Source organism: Micromys minutus, assembly GCF_963924665.1.
Source record: "Micromys minutus genome assembly, chromosome: 9".
NCBI classification, from domain to species: Eukaryota; Metazoa; Chordata; class Mammalia; order Rodentia; family Muridae; genus Micromys; species Micromys minutus.
In genome coordinates this window covers 52,178,954-52,194,057 of record NC_137978.1, presented here as the reverse complement: position 1 = coordinate 52,194,057, position 15,104 = coordinate 52,178,954, and positions in this window count along the sequence as shown.

Sequence of the window (15,104 nt, the reverse complement as noted above, 5' to 3'; positions counted from 1 at the left end):
CCATCATCGGTGGTAGAGGGGGAGCGTTGTGCTGTCCCCTTAAAAAAAAAAAAAAAAGGAAAGGAAAGGAAAACCACAGTGAAGAAATGCAGCCTCCAAAGCTGTCTCTGAGCTCCAGGGTCCTCCCTGAGCAGCTGGTGTGATTCAGGAAGATCTCATCCCCTTCGGAGCTCTCATCTCTGGTTCATCCTCTCAGCCTCTGGGATGCTTACTACGAAATGGGCAGAAGCTGACTCCCCTATGAACATTCTGGCAGCCCCCCACTGGCTCCAGATTTTAAGACTGCATCAATTCTAAAGATCCTGATGTCCCCAGACAGGTTTTCTTCATTTCCTTAGAATTTTTTTTTCTCTTAAAGTTCTGGCCACCTGGTTGTGTTTCTTCCATTGATGTCTAGATGTTTTGGATGTCATTGACCAAGACAAGATGCCTGTTCACAAGGGAATTACATACTGGTTGAAGGTGAGGGAAGACCTAAATGTGTTCTCTGATGAAAATCCTCAACCCAAACCAGATGCAACCATAAGTTAAAAAGGTCATAGAAAGATTAATCGGGGATTCATTCCCCAGGATGACAGGGTGCTTTGGTATTTGCAAATTTATCGTGTGCCGACAGAGAAGCCAAAGCCATTTGACCATCTCAATGGGAGCAGAATCAGCATTTCATACAATACAATCTATCTTCATGATTTAAAAACTTCATAAATTAGATATAAAAGAATATACCTCAAAATCTTAAAGGCTGTGTGCAGAAGACCCTTACCCACTGTCCTGACCATGGGAAGCTGAAACATTTATAGGCAATAGCTTGCCACTCATAATGAGGCAGAAAAGGAAGAAAACTAAGGAGCCGGGAGAGGGGAAAGAAAGCCTTCATCCCGAGCTCTAGTTGGTTTGTCTTTCCTGCTGACAGTCAGGAAACCCCCACATAGCGCTGGTAACGCCAATGCCAGAATTTCTGGTGTTTTCCTTAAGACACGGGGTGGGAGTGGGAACTAAAGATAATACGTAAACCCAGTAAACCATGCCTACTCGGGTCTCAGGCGACTTCTGACCCCGACTTTTGGACACTTCTTGTTCCTGACAACACCCCTCATAAATCCAATTCACAGCTTTTCCTGGAAAAGCAAACTCTAACTTTTCAGCTTGCTGTGAGTGACATTCTCTGAGCAATGGAAACAGAAAGTTATGGTAGCCATTACCGAGAAACCACGTGCCTTGCCGCTCCCTTGAGAAGGCCACACCTATACTTGGGTTTGTCTCACTGTCCCCTGGGCACCTCTCTGTGCTTAAAAAAATCTATGTCCAAAATTCCTTTTAGTGAACTCCAACTCTACACTATCCTGAAATTCTTTTCCTTCGAGTGTCCAGGAATATGGTTTTACTTGGTTGGAAGTTGGGGGTGGGGGAATGTCTCAGGCTCCAGGTGGCCACCTGAAGCCACCTACTTGTTATGGTGATGCAGGTGTTAGTGTGACAGAAGATAAAAGGCCGTGTTCTCCTAGTGTTCTCCTAGCCGCTGCTGTTCCAGAACATAAACACTAGAGATAAGTAATAGTGTGTGTGTGGAGGGGGACATTAAAATATTAAGGACCCCTTCAGGGCACCGGTCCCAGTAATCTTCCTTTTGTCCGCCATTTTTGTCTTCTTGGTTTTATTGAACTAGTTTTTTATGACCTTAGATATGTCTAATTCAATTAAATTATATATATTTTAAAATATTTATTTATTATATTATTATTATTATTATTATTGTTATTATTATTATATAAGTACACTGTCGCTGTCCTTAGACCCACCAGAAGAGGTAGATCTGAGTAGGTTTCCTGTAGCTTGTAAGTTTATAAAAGAGATAGCAACATGAATATTCTTTAAGATGAGCCTTTCATGGGTGGAGGAATAAGAGGGGCTTTTCCTTCTGTCTAGGAGACTGAATATATATATATATATATATATATATATATATATATATATATATATAATTATAATACATATTATATCACTTTACATTTAGGTAAAAGACAACCAAAGAAAACTTAAAATTTGAATTTGTGATTATACAGTTGGGTCGTACAGTGGAATGTTTGTTAGGCTTAGCACATTTATAGGAACTTGAATAGTGTTTGGACAGTGACGTAGCGAGAAGAGGGAATATGAAGGATTCAGTCAAGGGAAACTGAGTTTAGCTAAGGAGGTAACAAGCTCCATGTGTGGAAGCTTCCATCTGACCTAGACGCTAGAAACTGAGTTTAGGAAAGGAGCTGGGTCTGTTCTCTAGCTGTCAAGTCATAGTTACCTTAGCTGTCAGTGTAGTCAGAAATCCGAGGAAGAATAAATTAGAATCTAGGGCCATGTGTTAATTAAAAAATGACAGTTTGTCTATAGCCTAAACAGCCCCCTATGGTCTTTGTGGTCTCCATGGCAACTTGGGCGGAGTCAGTTTTTATAAAGAGCCTTTCACTCCCCCCACCCCTGTGGATTAGATCACTTGTGAAATGGGAAATGATTCACCCTGACTTAGACAATATGAGGCATTTGACTCTCCAGTCCACAATGTAACGACGGTGCTGTTCAGTGGTCATTTCCATCTCAATCCAGGCAGTCTCCTGCAGCTGTGCCCGTATCTTCTGAGACCTCGTGGGGTAATTTGTCAGGCTTTGGGAGGTTCTGTCATCAACTTAAGTATATTAATAATTAGCAGACGTCTGACAAGATTGAGAGCCGTATCGCTTGGTCACACCTGAGTTAGACGTGTGTTCGTTAAATCACTCGTTTGAGAATGTATATAGTAAATACAGCACACTGTAATTTAACTTTTGACAGGTTGCATAGTGTAGAAAAACACATTTTGCATTAGGAGAGAAACAATTGGCTTAGAGTTGGTGCAGAGGTTTCATGGCTATCGGAAGCTGGGTGGAGGATCAAGAAGTACACCCAGAGTGGTTGGAGCGAAAATAGGTAAATGCCTGGGCTTAGGGGACTTCCTTCCATTTACCAGACCGCTGTCTGTATGTATGAAGATTCCGTAAAATAATTGAATCCAGTGTGCTATATTAAGTGATCATTTAAAGCTGTTGTCTAAATCCAGACACATTATAGAGGTGTACCAACTTTGATACCCTCAAGTCAGGCATCCACTTTATAGAGATTCTGAGATTTTCCAGGACACATCCCATTGGGGAGCCTGGAGGCATGGTTAAAGATGACAAGCTGCCACAAGTTATACAAATGCACAGCCTGTCTATACATCTGGGTCATCATGTGAACACCTAGGGGCTCCGTTGAGTCCCAGACTCATCAGAAAGTGTCTCCACCTAGGCCTAGGCTTTTCTGAACAGCTGCAAGAGCCTGAGGGGGGGTGTCAGAAGCTGCTTCGAAGAGAGAAGTCACCCAAGGGTCGACGTCCTATCTTGTACGTCAGCTAGGAGGCTGGTCATAGGGACTGTGGCTGTGAAACACCAACCCCATAGCTCACAAAGGTTGACCAGACCTTCCTGGGGGACCAGGGCCATCCCCGCCGGCTGGAGGGAAAACCTTACCAATCTGCAGATGGTTGTGCCAGATTTTGATAGCAAGAAAAGTGGAACCGTGTGGGTGGTGGGCCTGTCCAAATGAGGTTCGGCCCATGGGGCTTAACCCACGTGGCAGAAGCTCGCCCACTTGGTGCAGGTGTGTGTAGAAATCTGTGTGTCCTGCATCCCGCAGTAGCGGTGGGTGGGTGGGTGGGTGGCAGTGGTCTGCAGCTGCGGTGGCAGAAATCCACTTGGCGACGGCAGTGGCTGTAGTGGCAACCCACGCAATGTGTAGTTGGTGGCGGTGGCGGTTGCAACAGCCTGTGTGGAGGTGGTGGCAGGGTAGTGGTCCAAGTGGCAGCAGTGGTTGATTGGTCACATGTAGGGAGCCATATTGGATTTGGAGACAAAGGGCCGTACCCTAAGATGGCACTAGCTTCCGCCCTCTCTAACTAGTAAACACCTCAAAAGCGCATGCACCTATATCACACCACCTTACCGACCAATTATAATGATACACCTCAGCTGGTGGACGGCAGGGAGGATAGAAGGAGAGACCCTCCCGGGCACGGGGCTCCCCCTCCACACAAGCATCAAGAAAGGAATCCTGAATAAACCACTGAGAGAAGAATCTGGCCGTGTTGTGTCTTTTCCTTGCGGGACAAGGTTGGGTGTGACAGTCATGGTCCCTGCTTGCGGGTCCATGGCTTAGACTCCACAGCCCATCTGGGTCTAAGGATCCATGGGTTTTGGCACCAAATGTTGTGAGCCACCATGTGGTTGCTGGGAATTGAACTCAGGACCTCTGGAAGAGCAGCCAGTGCTCTTAACCGCCGAGCCATCTCTCCAGTCCTTGTCCACACATCTTTACCTGCAAATATTCATTGCAATGAGTCACTGGTCTGGTTCGAGGCCTCTGGTTTCTGCTACACTATCAATGTTGGACCCTCACTGGACTCCACACAGATAACCTGTTGTTGCCCTGTGTCATGGAGATCCTAAAGCTTTGGTTCTGCAGGACCAGCCCTTTCACATGCTTCAGTAGTTTGTGGATGATGTAGATGTTGGGCTGGACAGAGCCCTGGCTATGGGCCCGGGTGGCAGCTGAGTTGGTCAGCCCATCGCCTCTCCTGTACCCACACCACCAGGGCAAGCTCTCTGGAACTGCTCCCTACCAACGCACACAATTCCACAGCCAGCAAAGGGCTGGGCCAGCTCTCCTTCTGTCCTAAACTCAGGCTCAGAGCTGCTGTGCTGCCCAAGCGAGGTGCAGGGTCTGCTCTCCAGAGTGCTGCCGCCACCGAGAGGCAGGACCTACTCTACACAGCTCCTGGACATCAACTGTCCAGGTGGCAGTCCAGATCAGGGACAGCCGCATGGCCTTTGGTAGTAATATGAGCCATAGACATTGACACAGAGCCCCGCTGCTGCATGGCCACAGACCCGGACATGTCCCAGAGGCAGCACAGAGTGGGACTTCACCATGGCCTCAGGTGGCAGGGCAGGCCACTCACATTTGACTGTTCCTCCATCCTCACATCTCCAGTTCCACCTTTCTTCCTAGTGCTCAAATTGTTCAGCTTCCCCCCCACCCCCATCTCTCCACCACATACATGTGCACCACTGTGGTTGGGCCATGCAGTGGGCAGGCCTCTGGATATCTTCCCTAGTGTTAAGTTTCTTCATGGTCAGGGCTAGAGAGATGGCTCAGTGGTTAAGAGCACTGGATGCTCTTTCTAAAGGACCCGGGGGACCAGTTCTCAGCGTCCACATGGCAGCTCACAACTGTCTGTAGTTCCAGTCCCCCAGTTCCAGGGGATCTGACACCCTCACATACACATACAAGCAGGCCAATGCACATAAAATAAGAATAAATAGGTAAAAACGTTCTTCATGGTCATAATTTTGCCTGCTTGTGTAAAACACTCTCTTCTCATTAGGGGAGAAACTGGGATGATTTGAGGGTAAATTTCTTCAGTTTGCCCTCAAATGGGAGGGGGGGTAGACAGATAGACAGAGAGACACAAAGAGAACAGCAAAATATGAAGAATTGGGGATTTATGGATAAATCTCAACTTTCAGCAGATTTTAAATTTTTCAAAATGAAATTTTGGGAAACTCATGATTATTTGATCAGTGAGTATTTATGTTCATTATCTCCCTCCTCCTTCCTCCTCCTCCCTTCCTCCTCCCTCCCTTTCTCCTTCCTCCCTCCCTCCCTTCCTCCTTCCCTTCTTCCATTCCTTATCCTTCTCTCCTCCCTCCCTCCCTTCCTCTTTCCTCCCTCCCTTCTTCCTCCCTCCCTCCCTTCTTCCTCCCTCCTTCCCTTCCTCCTCCCTCCCTCCTCCCTCCCTCCCTTCCTCTTTCCTCCCTTTCTCCTCCCTCCCTCCCTTCCTCTTTCCTCCCTTCCTCCCTTCCTTCTTCCTCCCTCCTCCCTCCCTCCCTTCCTCTTTCCTCCCTTTCTCCTCCCTCCCTCCCTTCCTCTTTCCTCCCTTCCTCCCTTCCTTCTTCCTTCCTCCCTCCCTTCCTTCTTCCCTCCCTTCCTCCTTCCTCCTTTGTCCCTCCCTCCCTTTCTCCTCCCTCCTTCCCTTCCTCCTTCCCTTCTTCCATTCCTCCTCCCTCCCTCCTCCCTCCCTCCCTTCCTCTTTCCTCCCTTTCTCCTTCCTCCCTCCCTCCCTCTTTCCTTCTTTCTTCCTCCCTCCCTCCCTTCCTCCCTCCCTTTCTCCTCCCTCCCTCCCTTCCTCTTTCCTCCCTTTCTTCTTCCTCCCTCCCTCCCTTCCTCTCTCCCTCCTTCTTCCCTTCTTCCATTCCTCCTCCCTTCCTTCCTCCTTCTTCCCTTCCTCCCTTCCTCCTCCCTCTCCCTCCCTTCTTCCCTCCCTCCTTCTTCCCTCCCTTCCTTCCTCTTTCCTCCCTTCCTCCTTCTTCCCTCCCTCCATTCCTCCTTCTTCCCTCTCTCCCTTCCTCTTTCCTCCCTTCCTCCTTCTTCCCTCCCTCCCTTCCTCTTTCCTCCCTTCCTTCTTCCTCCTTCCTCCCTCCCTCCCTTCCTCCCTTTCTTTGTTGCTGTTCTGGCTGGGCAAGGGGTGTCTGTCTGCTCCCTCTGTTGCTCTAAGCTTATCTGCCAGCCCCCCCCCAGTGAGATCTTTTGCCCACGCTCATGCCCAGTGCCCAGTGTTGAACACTGGTCCTGTGGGGTCCACGGCTTTGTCTTCTAAATCTGCCCCCCAGCCAAAGACTCACACAGAACTTTGTAATTCGGAAAAGAACCTCAGAATGATTGAAACCCAGGATTCTCAGCCACTGCTCTCCAGGCCCCCAACCTAGCATCTGGAGACACTCTTTGTCTCTCCAGCGGCTTCAGCTGCTCCCACTTCTCCACCATCCTGGGCCATCTTAACCACTGGCTCTGTGTTCGTGCTCCTGGCGGAGGACGACACTGAGGTACCTGGGTCCTCTGGTAGCCAAGACACTTCAGATAATTAAGAAGGCCCTGTAGGGGTTAGTCAGGGCCAAGGGATTATCAAAGGCTTCTGAAGTGGACAAGGCTGTGACCTGAATAGCTTTCCACTCTCCCACTGCCCTCCCCACCGGAATGTGCTGGGTAACTGCCCAGGGCCCCGGTGCAGAAGAAGGGTCAGTGCTGTGCCAGCCTCTGCTTTTGCTGGACTTCCTGCCACCATGAAGGCTGCTGGGGGCTGAGCAGGATGCTTGCTGGCCATTGTGTGGTCCCAGGATGAGCACCACACACAGAGTCCGGCCTTCCTGTGTTGCAGCTTGTACACCCTGATGCTTGGGCTGCTGCTAAAAAGGTCAGTGATTGGGAGTGAAGAGAACATGACAGGGAGGGGCTTTGGAGAGAGAATTTGGGTAGGTGGAGTCTGGAGAACCCAAGACTGGGGAGCAGTAGACACAGCTTCTGCCAGAGGAATCTCCTAGGGCTTCAGGATTCCTTATAAGCCTTTTGTCAGACCAGGTAGTTCCTGAGGGCAGTCATGTCTAAAGGAAGGGTACTCATATGGTCATTCCTAAAATGAACTAAGACAAGACAGGGTTATGAATGGGGTGGATTATGATTCCTGCTTACGGCCATCTGAAGGCTTGTCCAACTTTCTCATGTTTATGTATGTGTTTGTGTATATATATACACACACACACATGTTAACGTGCATGTATGTATATGCATGTGGAGGCCAGAGGTTTGCTTCTCCAACTCAGTTTTTGAGGTAAGGGGCTCTCATTGAACCCAATAATTGAATTCACTGCCATCTAACAAGCTCCTTGCCTCCCCAGTGCTGGGATGGCAGGCACATACCCTGTGCCTGAGTTTTGTTTTATTCACATGGGTTCTGGGGAGCAAGCTTAGGTCTATATGCTTGCATGCTTGTGTAGATAGACAAGCCATCTCTTCAGTTCCTAGATTTTTTTTTTTAAACCAAAACCACAATCTTTGGGAAAAGGGAAAAAAATTCCCCTTTGGGCAAAGAGTTTGTTCAAATCTAATTAACCCCACCCTCCCTAACCCCTGTGTGCCAGCCACCTAAGTCACAAACCAAACAATCCAGAGAAGGGCACCATGCCACTACCAGCCCATACAAGGAGCTCTTTCTCCTGCCTCCAGCATCCTTCAGGTACCTCCCTTCATTCCCTGAACAGTCCTCTCTGGAAGGTATTTGGCCTTGACCTTGGAGTCTCCGAGGTTCAATCCATAGCTTAAGTGCTCCATGACCTGGAGGAGCCAGTTGTGATCTGCAAGGGGCAGTACTACAAAGGGAGAACTGACTAGCCTTGGGTAGCAGCTCGCCACAGGCCCTCACTGTGGTGGTGATTGGAGTCAGGCAACACTCCAGACCAGAAGTGGTTCAGGATGCCCCACCTTCTCAAGGGCAGACTGTATTTACAGCCAGAGGAAAGGAAGTGGTGTGTGGTGTGGAAAGTTAGGGAGGGGCAGCCTGATTGGCTAGAACTTACCGTGTCATAAGCATCTGGTTGGAACAGTAGGGAGCTTGTGATGGCCCAAGTACTGGATATTAGAAATAAAACTAACCAACCAACCAACCAACCAACCAGCAAAAGCCTCCAAACCTTCAGCCCAGATATTCACAAAGACAATGTCTTCTGGATTCTTGCATTGAGAACATCTTTTAATTTTTCCACTACCATGTATTCATTGTGCAAAATGGTGGATTTCATAATACAATAATTTCTTTATTGCCTTATTTATTTTTTGTGGGAGTGTGGAGACTTTCACAAGCTACAGTGTGTGTGTGTGCAATGTGTGGAAGTCAGTTCTCTCCTTCCACCATGTGGGTCCTGGGGATTGAACTCAGGGTGTCAGGTTTGGTGGCAAGCCCCTTCACTCACTGGGCCATCTTGCCAGCTCTCACTATGACATTCTTATAGATGTCACATACTCTGTATGTTTTCATCACCTAGTAGCTGCTCTTGTTTCTCTTCCTCTGCTGGTCCTTTATCTGGTCCCAAACAGTGCTCATCCCTGTTTCATATATAACTATAGATAGTTATAGGTAAATGCTGATTGATAGGTAGATATGGAAATAGATTCCATATACAAAAGAAAATGTCATATCTATCTTTGTGTCCCTGCCATTTTCAACTCTGTTAACTTTTTTGCAGATGACGCAATGTCCTTTATGGCTGAACATCCCGGCACTGTGCGCATCTGCTGTTCTTCTATTGGTGGGCATCTAGCTGGGCTCCATAACTAGTTGGGCGAGCTAATAGTGTTTGTGGATGTATTTTATTTGTGTGTCGAGTTAAGGTTTAGTCTTCTACTCACAGAGAAGTCTTCAATCCAAGCTTTATGGAGGCGGCATTGGACAAAACATTTGATTTAACAGCAGGAGAGAGCCTACCCTATAGAAAAAAAAGGAATGCCCCACCCCTGGTACAAAGATGTCAAAACAACACACAATCCCCATCTAGGGAATTTGGTGGGTCCTGTATCACAGCATAAGCTAATGAGGCTCCAGGATGCTCAGAGTTTGGGGGGCTTTGCAGTAAAGGCTAAGGTAGATTCACAGGAAGGCGTTTGGCACGGAAAGGCCTGGCTTGCTCGTTTCTCCAGCCTGCAGGTAGGCTTACCCCAGGGCCTTTCATTTGTTCTCCCTACCTGGAGTATTTTGAAGATGGCCCCATGCCTGCCTCCTCATAGCTGTAAGGGTTCACTAAGTAGTTATTGAAGGAGGAGGATGTTGTACCTAGAAAGATACACCCCCGGGTCTTTTCTTTTCTTTCTCCTAGCATAAGATTTCTGGGGACATTTCAATCTTCTGGGCTCGATTCCATCAGCAGTCAGATAGCCAAAGGGAAGGGTATGAATGCTTACACACTCCTCCCCGAGTACAATGGTGCGCCTGAGCGGGTAATGAGGTGTGGCCTTAATGACTCGCCATTAACCACTGGGAGGGAGGACTAGCCATGCATATCTGTAGGACAGGCTGCCAGGCCCACCCTGGCCTTCAAACCAGGAAACAAATCCAGTGTTTCCTCCAGACTCCAAGATTTTATCCAGTTCAGTAAAGAAGACAGATATGCCTTTGTCCTCTGGTACACATGTTCTGGAGGGAGGGGTTCCCAAGCAATGTTAGAACCAAGGAGGCACACTGTATTTGAAAGAAAGAAAAAAGCATGATGACCTTAGGTAGGTAGTCAGAGAAGGCAGCCTGGAGGAGGCGGCATTTGAGATAAGACCGGGAGATGACTGAATCATGAACAGTTTGACTGCTGAGCATGCTAGAGGGTAGTGTGTGAAGAAATCTGAGTGGAAAGGGCTGGAAGGTTCTAGAACAAACCAGATGTGGGTAGAACAGCAGACCTGGCTGGGCCTGCTGCCCAGTCTGGCTCCCACTTCATGGGTGCCATCTTGTCACTCAGAGGGAATCTAGCCTGAAGAAAAAGTCAAGGAGAGGTTTCTGGGTGTTGAGAGAATGAAGCATTGGTACTTTTTTTTTTTCTTGAAACAAAAACCAAAAGGAAATCTTGAGGCTGGAGAGATGGCTTGGGGGTTGAGAGCACTGGCTACTCTTCCAGAGGTCCTGAGTTCGATTTCCAGCATGCCCATGGCAACTCACAACCATCTGTAATTCCAGTTCCAGGGGACCAGACACCTTCTTAATGACCTTAATGGGCACCATGCATGTTATCCATGCAGCCAAAACAATCATGCATTTAAAATAAAATAATAATAAGAATATTCAGATGCCAGGTGTGGCAGCACTAGCTAGTGTTCCCAACACTCAGGAACCTCAAGTAGGAGGATTGCTGTGAGTTCAGGGCTAGCCTGAGCCACAGTGAGTGGGCTAGCCTGGGCTACAAGAGCAAAAAAAAAAAAAACCCAAAAAAATCAGAACAACAACATACCCAAAGGACAACTAACAAACAAAACCGAAAATACTAAAATGTTTTTGTTTTGTTTTGTTTTAAAATCATTCCCCCATCTCCTTTGTTTTGTTCAAGACATTGTCTTCTTTAGCCCAGACTGGACTTTAGCTTGAGACCTATTGACTAAACAACTTAAACTCCAGCTTCTCTTGATTTTACCTCCCAAGTGAAATCATAGGCATGCTGGACCACATCTCTCTGATGCCGTGCTGGGGATGGGGTTTTCAGTTGCTAGACAACTGCCCTGCCTGGTGAGCCACACCCTGGGTCTTCATCTTACGGTTTTACAGGGTAACATGGAGGTACTGCAATGGTTAATTTGACTGGAACACCATGTTCCTAACTCTTAAAGAAAAACTTCCCTTGCTGGGAAGGGGAAAGCCGGGTGTGTCCCACCGGCTGGATCCCTACATCCCTTTTCCTGGTATTGCTTCTGACAAATGGCAGGTAGAAAGTGCCCTGAAGGGACAAGAAAGTCTCCCGTGACAGTTCATTCTTTCCGTGAGGTGTCTTGACCTAAGCCAAACCCCAGTTCCTCAGAGTTGGGGCCTGGTGTTGGTTGGTCCATCTGAGTCTCACTGTGTTTTCTGGGATCTCCTTGACTTCCTTAGCCTGTCAGAGGTTTGGAGACAATGGCTCCCCATCCTTCTTCACAAAGCCACTTCCTCTAACCTGTGTCCTGTGACTCAGATGCCCTCTGCTCTTCCAGAGGGCCTGTTCAGTCCAAGGCTGGGTCCCGGATTCCTTCCTGCCCCCCAGGCATGGTCTGTGGTCTGCTGGGGCTCCTGAGAGGAAGTCCTCCTACCACAGTGGTCTAGGTTCCTCCTGCAGGTGATGTCATGGAAATTGGTTTGGAGGTGACATCACTCCCTCCCCTTGTGCATTTCAACCCCAGAATAATCAGGGTCTCTCTCCCTATTGACTTGGGTCACTTGGACATTGATCAAGGTCTCCCCCTCCTTCCCTCACATAAAAGACACCAGACCGAGCTCCTTTGCCCGTTTTCCCAGGTTCCTTCGGATGCCACGGCTGTACGTTAGGCCAAGAGATTTGTTTCCCAAATCTCTTCCAGAACCCCAACTCACTATTTCAAGACGTTCCTTCCTGTAATAAGTGAATGAAAGAAAGAAAAAGAAAAGAAAAGGCTAACATTTATTGACACCTTCCCGTGTGCCTAAACACCCGGTTACAGCAACTTAGAACAGGGAAAAATCACTGGCCCCATTAATCCTGATGTAGAGCTGCGGAACAATCTGAGTAATTTGTCTGAGGTCGCATGTCTTTTCAGTTGGATGTTCAGGGACCTTGTGCGGCTAGCAGGGGATGGTCCCCATGGGAACGGCTGGCTGCCAGGTGTTGGAGGAGTGTTGTCTTCCCCTACAGTCTTAAACACCTGGCCTACCACAGTTATCTTCAGTTCCCCGAAGGTGAGTCTGGCACAGGGTCCTCATTCTGCCTTGAACTTCATTTTAACTGCCCTCCGTCCCCGCTCCTGCCCTCAGAAATCGGGTTTCATGTATCCCAGCCTAGACGGGTCCTTGATACGCAGCCGAGTGTGATCTCAAACTTTGAATTTTCCTGGTTCCATCTCAGGCGCTGGGAATACAGGAACATGCCACTATGCCTGTGTTTGCAGTGCCGGGGATTGAACTCGGGGACTCGAGCATGCTAGGCAAGCTCTGTTAACTCATCCTGTAGGTTTTAGTACAGGTGTTTCCTCTTCCTCCTGGGGTGGGTACCCTTTACTATGCCTGCATGGTACTAACTGAGCAACTACTGGGTCGGAACTCAGAGCTCAGCACTTGAACGGTAAGATGGTCTGAGAGATGATCTTTGCTCTTCAAATTCTGAGATAGGTCACTTACTTGCTTCCACGCCAAAGCAGTGAGCCAGAGTGAGTCAGGTTGGACTCACTCAAGACAGTAAGGATCGGTGAGGCTTGCCATAAAGGAAACTGGGGCCAGCACAGAATGGTAGATGTCTTAAGATGGGTTTGAAATATTGAGTTTTGTTTAAGATTTTGACACTGGTCTATTGGTAGCTGACTACATGTTTTCTGTTTGTGTGTGTGTGCACACTTGTGTGTTCATGTGTGAATGGGTGCAAGAGAGCTCCATCCATTGTTTCTCTCTCAAGACAGGCTCTCCCATTGGTCTGGAAGTAGGATAGGCTGGCTGGCCAGCAAGCCCTGGGGGCCTCCTATCTCTTCCTCCCTCGTGCTTGGATGACAAGGACATGCCACCATATCCTTTTTTTTTTTTTTTTTAATGTGGATTCTGGGACTTGAACTCACATTACTATGACTGCATTAACATACTGACTGAGCTTTCTCCCCATTTTGGCTACAGGTTTGAAAAAGCATTACTCAGGCTAAGCCAGGCCTCTTGTAGGACACACGATGCATTTGCTCTCTGGACCTTGATGGTTGAAAAGGAGCAGGTTGGTGCCTCGACCAGAGCAATACTTGGCCACTCCTGCTCTAAGAACTCAGGCTTCCACAACACCCCTTGGCCTGAAAGCAAACATGTAAGGGTCCTGGGCCAGCCACTTGGCAACTCTGGGATCGTGAGCTCATATGGCAAAGAGGGGCTCATCTTTGCAGTCCCCATGTGCCTGTGGGAAAAGCACTGGGCATTTGGGGGACAGGTCAGACTGATGGCCCTGAAGCCTCTCACAAGCTGTGTGACCTCCACAAGCTCTCTAACACCGGCCCCTCGGTTTTCATTTCCTTACTTGTACAGTAGATTCACCACGTATCCCGGTACTCTGAGGGGTTTAAGAAGACCGTGGATGCTGATGTGGCCTTGGACCTAGTGGGAGCTCAGAGAATCCTGAACTCTCCCCTTCTTTCCTGAACTGTAGTAACCCCCTGATAGGAAGTGCCCAAGAGGACATTTGTATGAGGTAACATGCAGTGTGTTCCTGAGACCAACCAACTCCCTGCAGAAGGAGGAATCCTGGAATTATATCCTTAGGGGTAGGGCTCCAAGAGGATTTTTTTTTTCTTTTACCAGAGATTCTTGGATGAACTGTTCTAGAAGCTTTGCAGGGACCAAAAAACCATAGTCCAAGGCCAGTGTTATTGTGAAAACTTGGGCTTTTGGAGCAGGAGTGGCCAGGAATCCTTGCTTTGGCCTAGGTACCAGCCTGCTCCTTTTGTATTCAGAGACCAAATAAGTTCTGAGATGCTTACCTCATCCCATGGGGATTCCCTGAGGCCCTTTGACATGAGAAGCTGTTCTTGGAACTGAGACATTCTGCTTTCATGAGCCCAACCTATCTGGCCAGGCTTTCCTCGCCACAGCTGGAGGCAGCTGCAGCTCCTCTGTAGTCAGGTGACCTGTGAACGCTCCCTCCCCAACAACACCATCCCTAGGGTGAGGGCAGGCCGATTCAAATTGGGGTGTGTGACCCAAAGTTTGGGTTCCTGGGCTGGTACTGGGCTTTCTCATTCCTACATTCTGTCTGTCTTGAGTCAAGACTCCTACCAAACTTTGCCCAGCTTCCACACTCACATACATACTGCTTAGAACCAGAGCGCTGATGGGCTCACCCAGGGATGGGCTGAGAGGAATACTCCTGAGGGTAGTGTGTGTGTGTGTGTGTGTGTGTGTGTGTGTGTGTTGTGAGTGTGTGTTGAGTGTGTGAGTGTATATGCATGTATGTGTCTGTTGTGTGTGTTGTGTGAGTGTGTGTGTTGTGTGTGTGTTGTTAGTGTGTGTGGTGTGAGTGTGGTGTGTGTGTGTGTGTGTGTGTGTGTGTATGGTTAGGGTCTGGAAAGGGGGGTGTAGAAGAAGATCCTGAGGTCAGAGGGCAATTCCATGAGAGACCTTTGCTTAAGCACCAAGCACAGGTTGCCACGCTTGTGGCACAGTGAAATACGGGCCAGAAGGGGTGACAGTCAGGTGACACGGAAGTCTCTACATGGAAATATGAGTTTCAGAGGAAAACGAAAGCATATGAGTTTCAGAGGAAAATGAAAGCTTCAGAAGGCCACTGGGGGCCAAAAGGAAGGCAACCCTTCATTGGTTTTTGAGGCAGAGTTTCATGTATCCCAGGCTGGGATACACAGGCCACCACACCAAGAATATACAGGTGCTAGGGGATTGAACTAGGGTTTCCTGCATTTCGGACAGACACTATCAACTGAGCCTGTGTCCACAGCTGCCACTCTCCCATGTAGGACGGCAAGGT